Raw genomic sequence first — 14,174 nt, forward strand, 5'->3', positions numbered from 1 at the left:
GTCTCGTATCAGTGGAAGCAATGGTGAAACTCTCCCCCTCCCTCCCCCGTGCCCGCTCCTCTCGGTGACTCTTCCTCGACGTCAGCGCTACCCTCTTACTCGGTGATGACGTCGGGCTGAAATCGGGAGCTCCGGCGACGCAAAAAGCCCGATTTGGACAAAACCGAGTAAGGGGTGGAGCAACCGTAAAACGTAAACGGAGTCACCGGACTCCGGTGTATTGGGGGAGGAGAGGGGGGTGTGCAAACGAAGGAGGGAGGGAGGATGGAAAGACTGTGTTGCATACGAACGAGGTCTCTTGTGTTTATGTGTCTGGCACTTGCGGTATGGGCTACCAGGCGCTGCCTGTTTGCCCGAGTTAGCTGCGATTATATCATTTCCCTCCGACCACATTCACTGCTAACATTTAAAACATGGTAGATTGATGATGCAGAGATGAACACAACAACCACCGAGCTGATGTTTCAGGAGGCAGACACGGATGCTGAGGCGGTTTCACATCACATCGCTCCGTTTCTCCTTCGCCTTTTATGAATGGAGATCATTCCTGAGCGGCTGAAAACAGCGATGCATACATGAACACACACAGGATGTGTGTGTTGTCATATATGTTTTAGTTCGTCAGACATGAAGGCTGCGGATTTCCAGTATCTTTAATACATTCTCATCTTTTTCTTTTTTTCTTAGGCAATCTTTGGCATTGGAAAATGTGTTCTCAATATACAGTGAAATGCTATGTTTGTTTGTATTGTATGTGCGCTGTATGATGCATGTCAGAGATATCTTCATTGAGATGGACTGCATTTATTCAGATTCGGATACTACAATGAACAGGCGAGAATGAATCAACAATAAATGGAATTGCCTTCGATTTTGTGCTTTTGACATAAAATGCAATAAAAACATGGACTATATGAAACAATCAGAGCATGACCAGCCACACATACTGAAAGAAACAGCACAGACCACACACACCAGTATATGACGCTCAAATATCAGCTTGGACCATCAAACACCAGCAACCAGCTTATTATTAGTTCACTCCTTTAACGGCTAAACAAATGACGTTGATGCGTAAGGCGCTTTGTTGCGTCTCTGTTTAAAACTTCCAAGGACGATCTTCAAAAAGCTCAATGAAAAGTGAAGTCATTTTGATGAATGAAATTCATGAATAATTTGTGGCGCGCGCAAACAGCAACCTGCAAACCAGTCGCCAGTCTCACGTGAGGTTGTTTCTAAAAATAGGTCTCACCGGTGACCGACACAAGGACTGAGGCGCGCCCCCGCATCCCGCTCCAAACGTCCTATTTATAGATGAGGAGATTTCACTTTTAGCCCCCCAAAATAGATCTGAGTATGTGCTTCACAAACACACACACACACACACACACACACACACACACACACACACACACACACACACACACACATACACGTACACACGCACGCACACACACACGCACACACGCACACACTGTAGATCTGTTAATCTGTAGACACTCCTTTTCCTTTTTAGGAACACAATGCAAATTCCATGTTTGACTTTGGGATTCTTGTGGGTAAGACATGTTGTGGTTATAGGTTACGATTTGGGTAAGTCTTCAGGGAATTAATGTAAGTCAATGCAAAGTGTGAAAACATGTGTCTCTGTGTTTATTCTCCATGGGCGATTTATTACATAAATTAAGTAAAAATATGACTTTGTCCCAGTGTTTGTCTTCTTTGAAAGTTTTTAATATGCAGAAGATAGCTCTTTGATGAATCATCCAGCTTCTTGTTTCAGCTTTATTGTTTCAGTTCCTGTGTGTGTTTATACTCCTTTGAGGTTTGTTTTTGTCTCATATTTATATTGGATGGCTCTGCTTCCTCTAGTTGTATTTCCATCACTGGTTCCTGTTCGATATAATGGCAGATTTGGCCCAGAGGTACTCTTTGATTGACTATATTGCCACTAAAAATGACCGCTAGGCCTCACCTTTAGTCTAAATAAGCTTCACTGCAGCTCTTGAAGTCGTATAAATGAGGGATATGAGTTTGTCATCACTGCTGCAAATCACATGGGTGAGCAGCGCCTCCAGAGCAGATAGAAATACATCACACAACAATCTGTTGTAGAGTGGGGACTATAGTCATGACAGTGACATCAATTGTCCTTTTGGCTATTCTGGATGCAGCGTCACACTCATTCATTAGAGCAGTTCACCCACAGAAGACATAATTGGACAGAGGTTGTGCAGATTTTTTTTATTTAACCCTGAAAGGACTAAAGTTGAGACATGCCCTTTGGTTCTGGTGCAACTTTGATGTTGCATGAGTTTGGTGTCAAAGATCATCCAGGTGTTATTCCTCCTTCTGGACATGATGCAGACAAAAGTGTTCAGGTGTCAAAGGTGAGTGAGGATGTCCTTAATGCCAAACTGCAAAAATCCCAGTGATTGTTCACGTTTGAGACATGAGTTTAGATATTGTACATTCTGACTTCACAGCAGTAAAAAGTATAGATAAAAAAAGAATTGTATTAATAAAACCACAAAAATGCAGATGGTGTAGGGTTGTAGCTTTATACCGGTATTGGCAATAACCGTTACATTTGGACATTAAATTAAAACTTGAAAACAAAGTGATTTGTTTTTTATAGAGGGCATAGAACATGTTTCTTCAGAAATCACCTTGAATCTACATTAGAGCTGAAACTCTTGATTATTCAGATAGTCAGTCAACAAAACATTGCAACTATTCCATACATTGCTTAAATTATTCTCTCTAACAAAACAAGTATTGTCTGGTTTCAAATTCTTCGTTGTGAGGATTTTTTCCTCACATTTCACACACTTGTTTCCTTGCATGTTACAGTCTGTGTCTCTCATTGCCTTGCAGACATTTTCTTAGGTTCATTTGATTTTCAATCGATTTTCTTTAATGAGAGGTTTTTGTCTTACCAGTTCAAGTCCACATATGCTGCAGTTGTGACAGTCTCTCCTTATTTATACGGCCTCATTCCACGTTTTATTAGTAATGACGTTGGATTTAATTTTATACTTGTGAAAGGCGTTGTTTATTATCTGGACCCACTTCTCTTCCCATTCAGTAAAGCAGTAAACCACTCTAAGGTTGTTGACATTTTCCTCAGCAGCTGCCTCAGACTGCACTATAGCCGTCATCCCCCTGAGTTCTCTCTTCTCAAAAACCATCGACCCTTCACCAAATCTTCAAGTTTTCTTTTCTTCAGTGGCCACAAGGAAACAAATTACTCTCCACAAGCAGCGTCAAATATGGTCCTCTGCATCTTGGTGTCAACAGCAGCATAACTATTCCAGCATTCTGGTTTCAGTTGAGTCTGCTGCATCAACTAGCAATAAGTAAGTATGTGGTGTTGTCTCATATTGCCATCATTAGAGTAATTAATGACAGAAAACAATAAAGGACTGGCCTCTAAAATACTTTCATCTCGTGTTTGACCTTGTAGTCTGTCACCATCAACCACAAATTCAATTAATTATTTAGATTGTATTTCTGTTCATACTTTAAGGGCCATATCATTGTTTGTGATTTGTGTCATTTATTAAACCACATATTCATTACCTCTTTCATTTGTGCTGAGTGTTGTTGTCCCACTGTGTTGCTCTCAAATGATGTCTCTGCTCTTAAATTATCATCTTGGAAAAGACATATTTTCTTAGCGGGCACTAAAGCTGCCAAAAATGGTTCACTCAATGTAGGAAATCTCCACACTTGATGACCAAAGCTCAATGGCTTAACCCTTACCTTGATATGAATCATTTGGATCTTGGACACAAGGAAGCACATGCAGTGCCAGAGGGGAAACAAACCCAGTTTTGCAATGTATGTGTCCCAGTCATCATCTTCATCTGTATGTTCCTTTATGCTTTGTTGTTGGTTCATTTTGTCCAAGAGATTTTAACATGAGATGCGTGGAGTTAAGAAGGGGCGGCCATTTATTCTTTATTTTTATTTTTTTGGTAACCTTTTTTTAATTTATTTGGCACCTTTTTGTCCCTTTTAGTTGTTACCTTTATGCAGTATTTGAAATAAACATACTGGATATATTACTAGTGTGGAGTTACATGCTATTAAATAAGTACATAAATACTACTTTTGTTGATATATATTGATAAAAGTATGATATGCTTATGACCTGCGAGGCCCAGGCTCATATGTGGAGTGCCTTCAACGCAATTACAATTATTTTATATTCAACCTGAATTTGACAGGAACCAGAGTGATATGAGTTCATATTCGTGCTACTAATGTGCTAATATGTGCTGTAGCTTCTTAAGGTAAACAAGAATAAAGTGCATTACAATTCTCAAGATGTGAGCAGATACACCAATGGATGATTTGTTTGAACTGTTGGAAATGTAAGAAAGGACATAGTGTGTCAATAATGTTGGCCATGTGGCCAGTGTGGCTCTAGAGGGATATCAATGTCAAGTTATATCATGTCTGTCTGTCAGTCGTCGTTCCACCACTTTAGTCCAGACTGAAATATCTCAACAACGACTCAACCAACACAACATTTTGTGAATCTGATGACTTTTCCTCTAGCGCCACCATGAGTTTGGCATTTATAGTTTCTCAGCAACTATTGGTTTACCGTAAAATTTGGTTCAGATATTCAGCTCTTCCTCAGGATGAATTGAAATGAGGCTACAGACATGAACTTCCTCGACAAAACTCAGTTTGTCATTGTTGAAACTGCACCATTTTTGGTGAAAGTGCTTTTAAGGTTTTGGACCCTCATCTTGATGAGAGCTATGGAGACATTTTAATCCAATATTTTTAAAACATTATTAAAGGTAATTTTAGCACTGCCCTCACATGGAATGAAAATTCTTTGATTGATTTGATTGTCTTCTCTTTAATGTGAATGTTTTTATAATGTTTTAAACTTTTTACTGTTTTTGTGTGTCTGTTTTATGTGTTTTTATGCGGTGAAACTTTTACGCTGACATCTTTTACCCTGTGAAATAGATTCAAAATCTCAATGGGATTATCCTGAATAAATAACGGTAAAATAAAATAATGAAATAAATAATTTTGAGGACCCCTTGACTTTTAATCTAGACGCCAGGGAAACTAATGTGCTGTTGTAAAATATAGGTGGTTCATATTGAGGCATCATTTTAATTTAGCTGTGATTCAACTGCAGCCACTAATCTCCTCACTTCAATTCTGTAAAAGGGCCAAATAAAAATTGCACAAATACATAAAACTGTTTGTTTATGAATGTATTCAATTCATACCTTATGATGGACATTCATTAATTGAACAACACAGCAGCATGAATCCCATTCTAACCTGATAAGTAATGTTAGCATTATGAAGCAGATCAATGTTTTTCAGTATTAAGTATACTGGTTCCCTGTTGTTTGAATAGAGCACAACTCTGAGTCTGCTTCTGCATGTGAATCTCATTTGCACTGGATTTGTGACTAAGCACACATCACTTTCTTCGAGCTGTTGTGTTTTCTGAGATTGCCTTAAAAAAACAGAGCTGGCAGACTTACTCTGAGCAAAAATAGCACAAATCCTTATGCAGGAGCTCCCAGAACCAAAACACTCAAAGTTGTTTGTTTTTTTCCCACCCAGCAGTCTCGTAGGTACTTAAGCTCTCCCGGTGTCCCACACACTCTCTTGTCTCAAGCGCTGCCATTGTTGCAGTTGTCATGATAATCCCTGCCATTGTGAGACACGGTTGTGTTGGTATCAAAGGTGGGTGGTAGAGATGAACATGCCTGTTGAGAGGCGGATGGGTAAAGAGCGAGGGGTCGGAGGCATGAGTACCTCGTCTCCCTGACAGCAAATGGACTCAAATGAATCCAATTAGTGGGCCGTCTTTGTGCAAGAAACTCCTGTTTGCCTCAATATTCATACGGAGGCTCATTTAGTCTTATAACCCTCTTAAGCACAATCGCTCATCCAGGCACATTAAGCCAAGCACTCACTCATTCACTCACTGAGTCATCCATTGTCTCACTCCCTTGTTCACTAACTCGCTCAGACACACAATTATTTGCTCACTCACTCATATCTTCACCTATTCACACAGATGTGTACTCACTCACTTGCCTTATTTCTCACAAATGTACGCTCTGGGTCTGTTATCCACATTAAATTGGTCAGTCAGGTTACCTTGATCAACCTCTAGAATTCAACCTCTCACTGGCCTCCTCTCACTCATATACTTAGTTTTTACATGATTACACACTCATTCACCAACACTTACACTCTGTCACTATGTTCTCCACACACACACACACACACACACACACACACACACACACACACATACAGTCGCCAACAGGTGTGACTTTCACAGCTATGGCCGTTGGCATAGACTGGAGCCACGGATGAGGGACGAGCAGCATGTTCCTCCACAACCTTAGTCATCACATCACAGGGAACAGAGCGGATGGATCATCAGGCTCTGCAGCAGCTCCATCATGCTATGACTTATGAAAGTTTATTTCAGATGAAATGTCAACACATTTGCTGACGATGAGGGATAGATTGTGTTTGTCTTAAATGTAAATGGGGCTTTATATAAGTGAATTACTTCTGGACCGCCTCAGGGTGAAGAGTGCAGCGGATGGGGGGATCTCATGTAGATCTCATGCCACAGGTGAAAGATACTTGTCCTTTTCCCTCTAAGACTGTCATCTTTTTCTGTTTATTTTTACACCAAGAGAGTCAAGGTCTGCGCTCTGCTCCTTGAAAGGAAGGAGCTAATCTGTTGCCTAGCAACACCTCCCACTCCTGCATCAGAGAGAGAGCGAGAGAGAGAGAATCTGGAGTAAAGAGGAGCGTTGACGAAGAAAGAGATAGAAATTTAGGGACGTAGAGGGGATCTTTACTGCAAAGCAGAAAGATGGACATTAGCGTGTTATATCAGAATATTTGGGCTGGGCGAAAATCAAATATGACAATATTCTTTGACAAATATCTCAATATTTTTGTTGTGAACATATTTTAGGGTTTCACGAAAAGACAACACTTACGCATTTTTACGATATCCCAAATCTAAGAAGATATCTCATCTCATATAACGATAGCAATATTGATATATCGCCCGGTCCATTCAAATCATCATACACTAATAAACAAGCTAGAAGGAGATTGATTATGGTGTACAATACATGTAGCTCAAAACCTCACACATATACTTACATAAACACACTTGCATTATGTAAATGAATACAGCAATGTACAATGCATACACACATAAAGACTGTTCGGTTGTTTTCCTACTCAATTTAAAAGGCTAAGCACGGTGAGGGGGCTGTAAATTAGTTTCAGCTTGACTCTCGTATACCATAAACATCTCATATACATTACATCTGCCTATGTGACTGTTAATCTGGATCGCTCCTGTTACATAAATTAACAAATAAATCAGTTTTAAAATGGAGATTGCAATACATGAATGAAGAATCCACATTATCGAATTTAGGATTTGTTTTTGTAGAAATGATGAGAATGGATTCATATGGAAAATAAACTGTACTCATTGTGTTTACACACACGTCTTAGGCCTCCATATTAAGAAAAATGCTCTATAAGTGAAGTTGTTATGCCCCAACATTTCTGTCTTTCTCCAGAATGTCTTGAGGGAGACCAGCATTATGATGACAGGACCTGTTTGGGACTGAGAAATAAAAAATAAACAATGTATGCTTCAGCCGCAGGTGGTCCTGTGGAGGCTCTTCCCACACTCTGGAAACATTCGGGTCAAGTGAATTTGTAACTCTGGTTTAGTGGATCCCAACCTTTTTGACTTGCTCCATGTTTGAACATGCATGTTATCTGCTGCTCAGCTCACACACCAGCTCCTTCTGACTACATGTGACTTTGTCGGATTCAAAGCCTGACAGATCGACAGACACAATCTGTGATTATGAAGCATACAAACACCCACGCACACAGCTCCACCCACTCCCCTGCTCCTCACCTCCCGCCTCTATCCATCACTCGCTGCCTCCTTCCATCGGTGTGGCTTTGTGAGCCAGTAGCCTTGTGCCTTCTCTCTACGCTTTTCAATATCCTGTTTATTTTTAGCAGCCATGGCACAGAACAGGGGGCAGAAGTTTTCACTAGAGCTTTTTAGTCTTCAGTGTTCGGAGTTCTCTGTCTCCCCAAGGTCCCTCGGATTATACTTAGACTCACAGGAGAACACGGTGACAATAACTCGGTAAATAGCCGAGATATTTCTATGGAGGACGGAGTTCGCATGAAAGGCTTTATTAATCTGCATGAGATTGAATGTGTGTCTGTGCTCAAGGTTAAGATGAAGTGTTTAAGGTAAAACTCTTCATCACTCTTCAATTTGAATACAAGAAAAACTATTGTGGCATTTAGCAAGTACACATTTAATATTCCTAATCATACATTCTTATATACAATGTGTATTTCTATGAACTGGTCATTTGTACCCCAATGTATTTATTTAGATTGTGGACCCATACAGAGACTTTACTGTAACATACCAGCACAGACACTAAATCTTTCTCCCCACAGTGAGTTGGTGCTGATGCGGGGTTGCCATGGTGACGTGATGTAGATGTGTTACATCATGAGAGACCTCCTAGCAGCAGATCTTTCATCGAAACTCCCTCTCTACCTTTTCTCTCCTCCGTTCTTCTCCGTGTGCGTCTCGCTCCCCTCGATTATCTCTCAGCCTCGATTTCAGATAGAAGGTCAAAGAGCACAGAACAAAGACTAAAGAGCGCAGACCTGCTATCTGGATACATTTGACATTTGGTATTAGCTTAATTCCAATGTGTACCATCAAGGCATATGTTCAAGTTGAGCAGATGAAACGAGGTGTTGCGTAGCAAAAGCAGAGAGTGGGTTGATGAGAGCGAGGTAGGAACAGATGTGCTAAATGGGCTTCAGTTCAGCCAATAAACCAGATTTGTCCCGTGTTCTTTTCCGAGACTCTGTCAATTTTTCCTCTTTTCTCTCGCTGTCCTCGCTCAAAATACATCTCCATTAACCCGGCGTTATGATACAGATCACCTGACTCCCCTACCATTACTGTCTATGTGGCCCACTGTCTCGAGGAATCTCCTGATTCATGAATAAATCGGGTCAATTACTTGTCAGCTGGTGGCTTGTTTATTTAGTAGTTAAATTGAATTGAAGACCTGTATGTGTGCCAACAAGCTGGAAGCTATGACCTGTTGTCATATTGGTTTGTTAATAAAACCCTAAATTAGAAATGCCTATAAAAATCCGGTTTGGAAATATTGTGGGAGAAGCATGATTGTTGTGTGTATTAGAGCCTTGTTGTTGTTGTTTTTTTTACTAGAAAGATGTTTTATCTATTGTAGAAATAGTTGTAAATAGTTATTGGGCAGATGTGAGGGGTCCAACTAAGTCAATATACTTTTGTACTCTATTTCAAAAGAAAGTATGGTTTACTCCACTACATTTATCAAACAACTACTTTGCAGATAACAATTTTACAGACAAACCATCTCATCAGGTTATAAAATATGTAATATAATGTTACAGATTAATCTGACAAAGGTTACTAAACATAGAAATAACAATACAGTAGGGATATTACACCAAATGGGGAATTTTGTAATGTTATATTGGCTATTTCTAAACAAAAATATATTTCCTTTGTTTGCCAAAAAGTCATTTTTACGTAAGTTATGTTTGGGGTCGACACAACTTCCCATTAGACCTCTTTTAAGTAAACTTTTATATTCTGCAACTCCAGTAAAAACGTTACAATATGAAATAATGTGAAGTCACTGGTACTTTAAAGTAACGTATCTGAATACTTGTTCCACCACTTCTTTCTTATCTTCAGCTAAAAAGCCACAGCATGAATATCTCTGTCAGTCAGTTTGTGTGTTTGTGATTTACAAGATTCCTCTTCAGCTGCTGCTGCTTGCTGTTCACATACCTTTCAATTTCAGTTCAGCCTATTTGAACTATTTTTCTCAGGGCTGAATGTCTTTTCAGCATCGGTCCCTTTTGCCGCTGTACACCCACACACCCATAGCAACACATTGTCGTTTCTTGGTAACCACATTTACGCAACGAGTAAAGAAATTGAAGGTAGAGATGGTCTAGCTTAAAGCGTTATATAAATCTACCCAAGGCTCTAATGTAATCCAGTATCTCAGTTTAAGTTTTGCTTGTTTTAAGTTAGGCTAAGATATTTTTGAGGGCTTCTAGCAGAGTCCATGCTATCATCCTCTCACACACCAGCTCAGCCATATCTGTAATTACATTGTTGTTGATCACTGACATGTGACCCAATAACCTGCTCACTGCACTAAATTCCCAGCGTGTTCACAGGAGATTAGACAGACCCGACGTAATGAACGTGCCCAGCTATTGAACCTGTAATTGGACCAGACTTCTAAGCTAATTATTTCCAGAGCTAACAAGAAATGACTTGTGTTGTGTTAGAGGGGGAGAATGTATGGAGCACATCACACATCAGCTCCTGTGTGATGTGTGGAGGTCACGTCTGGTCTGACAGATGCTCATATTAGAAATACAAAAATCCCACAGGATTTATTTCAGATCAGAATAATAGAAAATGAAAAAAAAAGATACTATGTCTGGAAAAATATTCATCCTGTTAGACAGTCAAACATTTGAGTCTAAGTAAGTTTAAATGTTTGCTTTTTTTTTTGCGATGCTGGTGCTGTTGGTTTGTTGTTCCACCAATTTTGGTCAAGACTGAAATACCAACAACTATAGAGCCAAGTCCCTCCCCTTTCCAGTGTCCCGCACAGGACATTTTGTTTGTTTGTTTGCTCTTTTAAAATGACGCAAACATCATATGAAATTCATGGCATTATTCAAACAGGATAAAACAAATAATTGTTCTCTTGCCGTTATCTATCGTGCATTATATTAAATGGATCGCTATGAAATCTGGTACCCCCATTCGTGGTCCCCAGAGGATGAAACCTAGTGACTTTGGTGATCCCCTGACTTTAAATCTAGCACCATCATCTGGTCAAAGATTTAATTTGTAACCAAAATGCCTGTAAAACTAATGACATTCCCATGAGCCTCACTCAGTCAGCTGTACATTCTACTCTCATATTTATTTTTCAGTAGATGAAGTTATTATTCCTATTATTAAACATTTATCCATTACTTTGTTTTACTCAGAGGTTGGTGGAGGTGTGGCGTGTGTAGTCAGTCTGTCGTAGCTTGTAGTTTATTTGTAAGTTTACACATACAAGGAACTTTGCTGTATAGACAATAAACAAATACATAGAATAAAATAAAATATATTTTCTTCAATATTTATTAAAATTAATAAATATGTGGGCTCACAATGTAACTGTTTAAAATGAACAAGCTATGGTCTAGAAATATATGTGCTATGGTTCACAATATTAGATTTTAAAAAAGTACATTAAATAAAAAATATGTGGCTGATCTACTGTCTTGGCACCTACGTAGCCCTGCTTGGAGATCAAGTCCAAGATTCTTTCATGACAAAATGTGAAATAGCAAATAGTTTAAGTTTCTTATATAAAAAGTACACGTTCAGAGAGTTTTATATAAACAGAATTCTCTACATACAGAGATGAATTAGTACACTCTTCTCTATTTCTACATAACAGTTTGTTCTTTATTTCTTAATGTTTCGATAGAAAACCATAGTTTTTAACATTATTTGTAACACATTTTGTGTGAACCTTGTTTTGTAACAGTATATAAACCGTATGCAAATAACCAAGCGAGAGCCATTTCACGCCTCATGCCCTCACTAACCAACCGGCTTCTTTGTGTTGTGCAGCCTTTTTACGTCCTACAGATTCCACTGTCCGCTCTTTCCGTTAATTAACTAATCCGAGGGGGCTGTGGGCGGAGGGAAATGACACTCCACCGCGCTCTTTCATTCATAAATATAATACCTGCATTGTGTTGTAGTGGAGGGGCGAGGCATCGAGAGCTTTTTGAAATGCAATAGGAGAAGATCAAAGTGTTGGACCTGGGGAGCAGATCATGGCTGCATGTCACGAATTGAGGACCAGGAGAGGATTTATATGACATAGAAAGGTGTCTTTCCTGTCCACCATGTTTGTTCTATTGTACTGGAGTGGTCGGTGCCCTCTGGCCCCGCATGGGCCTTCGTTGATCTGCTTCCGGTCCCACGCCATCCCCCACTGCGGCCTACAGGGCATGGCTTGCCCAGAAATTAGATTACACTCTATAAAGGTGCCAAAAAAAATGAGGCCCTGCCACTACTGCACTCCCCTCTGGCACCCCAAACACTCCTCCCACTCGTCTGTGTGGGCAATGCTACTCTCAAACATATGCTCTCAAATGCAGACATACAGACATAGATACAAACACAGAGCTACAACACAAATGCACACATTTTAAATGCTTTACCACTTCTATATAGTAACTAGACACCCAGACTGAAGCACACACACAACATGACTACACACGTTTTGTCTCTGTCTGGTTGTCTTTCATTTATAATTAGTCGTGTTGTGTACATTTGAGTCATTTTGTGTCTATTTTATGTTGTGGTGTGTCTCCTCGTTGTTTTCGGTGTTTTGTAGTCATGTTGTCTCTCTTTTTAGTCATTGTGTGCCTCTTTGTAGTCGTTTAGATTCTCTTTGTGGTTCTGCATATTTTTGCAATTATTTTTGTGTTTTTGTGGTCATTTTAGGATTCTCCTATAAGTCGTTTTGCATTTCTTTGTAGTCGTTTTACGTATCCTTGTTGTAATTTTTTTTTTTTATCATTTTGAGTCTCTGAGGTTGTTTTAAGTGTGTTTGGGTTTTGAATCTCTTTGTAGTCATTTTACATTTCTTTGTGGTAATTTTGTGTCTCTTTGAGTGTGGTCATTTCCGTGGCCCCCTGTGCCCGGTAAGCTCGGCCATGACAGTGTCATCCTGTTTCAGTCAGGTTTTCTTTCCGTCTGAATGACAACAGGAAATGCCAAGGGACTTGTCCCACTACTCTCCCAAAATGTGAGCATGCACACCTCCTACCCTACTGCACTCTTTAACACCATCACCAGGCTCTGTCATCTTTGTTCTCCACTATCACAACATGTCAAGTTATGCAAGAAAAAGTCTATGCTGGAACATATTTCACAGCATGGAAAATAGTTGCAGGCTGTGGTTGCTGTATTGTACATTGTTTGTGAAAAGTAGACACACTTGTCAGTTCACTGTTTCCTCCCACAGGTGTATGAGTTCATGGAAAACTGTTGAAAATGTAGGCTCACAATAGCCAATTAGGTTATAAAACCAACACTCTCTCCTCAGGTTGTTGCTATTCTTGGACTGCTGCTGTGAGAGGATACCTGTGTGGTCTGCTGCCCCCTGGTGGCTGACTGCGGTCTGCTCTGATTACGTAAAACAGGCTGTGAGTGTGAGTCATCACCCCCTAGTGAGGACAGATGGGAGGTGTGTGTGGTGTGTTTGTGGTGTTTGTGTGTAGGACTGGGCGGAGCGAACCACAGTGGACTGTGAAATAAGGGCTTTCCCCTCTCTCTTTTTCTCCCTCTCTCTCTTTCCTTAGTTTTTTTTGTGGGTCAGGAGAATCAGTAAAAACACAAGTGAAGTGCTGTGACAGTAAAAATAGAACAGAAGTCTGCAGAGCTTCAGTCTAGCCATTTTGCCTTTACTCTCCAATTTAAGGATGCTGGAAATTAATACATGATTAAATCTGCCTCTTCCTGGTGCAGACATTATAACATTTTTAGATGTTTAGTGAAAAAGAGAGAAATCTAAATAGGACAGTGATCTTTCTGTCTTTGTGTTTTAAGGATCTTTGCTGTGTAGCTAAGAGATTCCATGCGACATTTTAGTATTGGATGGAAACGTTTGAAAGGATAGAAATGATGACGATGTTAGCTGCTTGTTGATGTTACAGAAAGAAGCAAATGTATCTTGCTACAGAGAGTTGTGTTGAGTGTGTGGGTGCATGTAAAGAGGGGGTTGGTTCTGATCTACTGGAACAAACCATCGAGCCTTTTCGGTGTTGTGGCCTAATCTCAACCAACCACTGCCCTGCAGACCTGCCCTCTTACACTCACTCACAACTTCAAATTGACACCACTTTCTTTAAAAGAGCTGTATTCAGGACTCTGAACATGTAATATAATATTTAATATAGCTGTGTGTGTTGCTATCCAAGCTGATCCT

Source organism: Taurulus bubalis (assembly GCF_910589615.1).
Source record: "Taurulus bubalis genome assembly, chromosome: 13".
Taxonomy (NCBI): Eukaryota; Metazoa; Chordata; class Actinopteri; order Perciformes; family Cottidae; genus Taurulus; species Taurulus bubalis.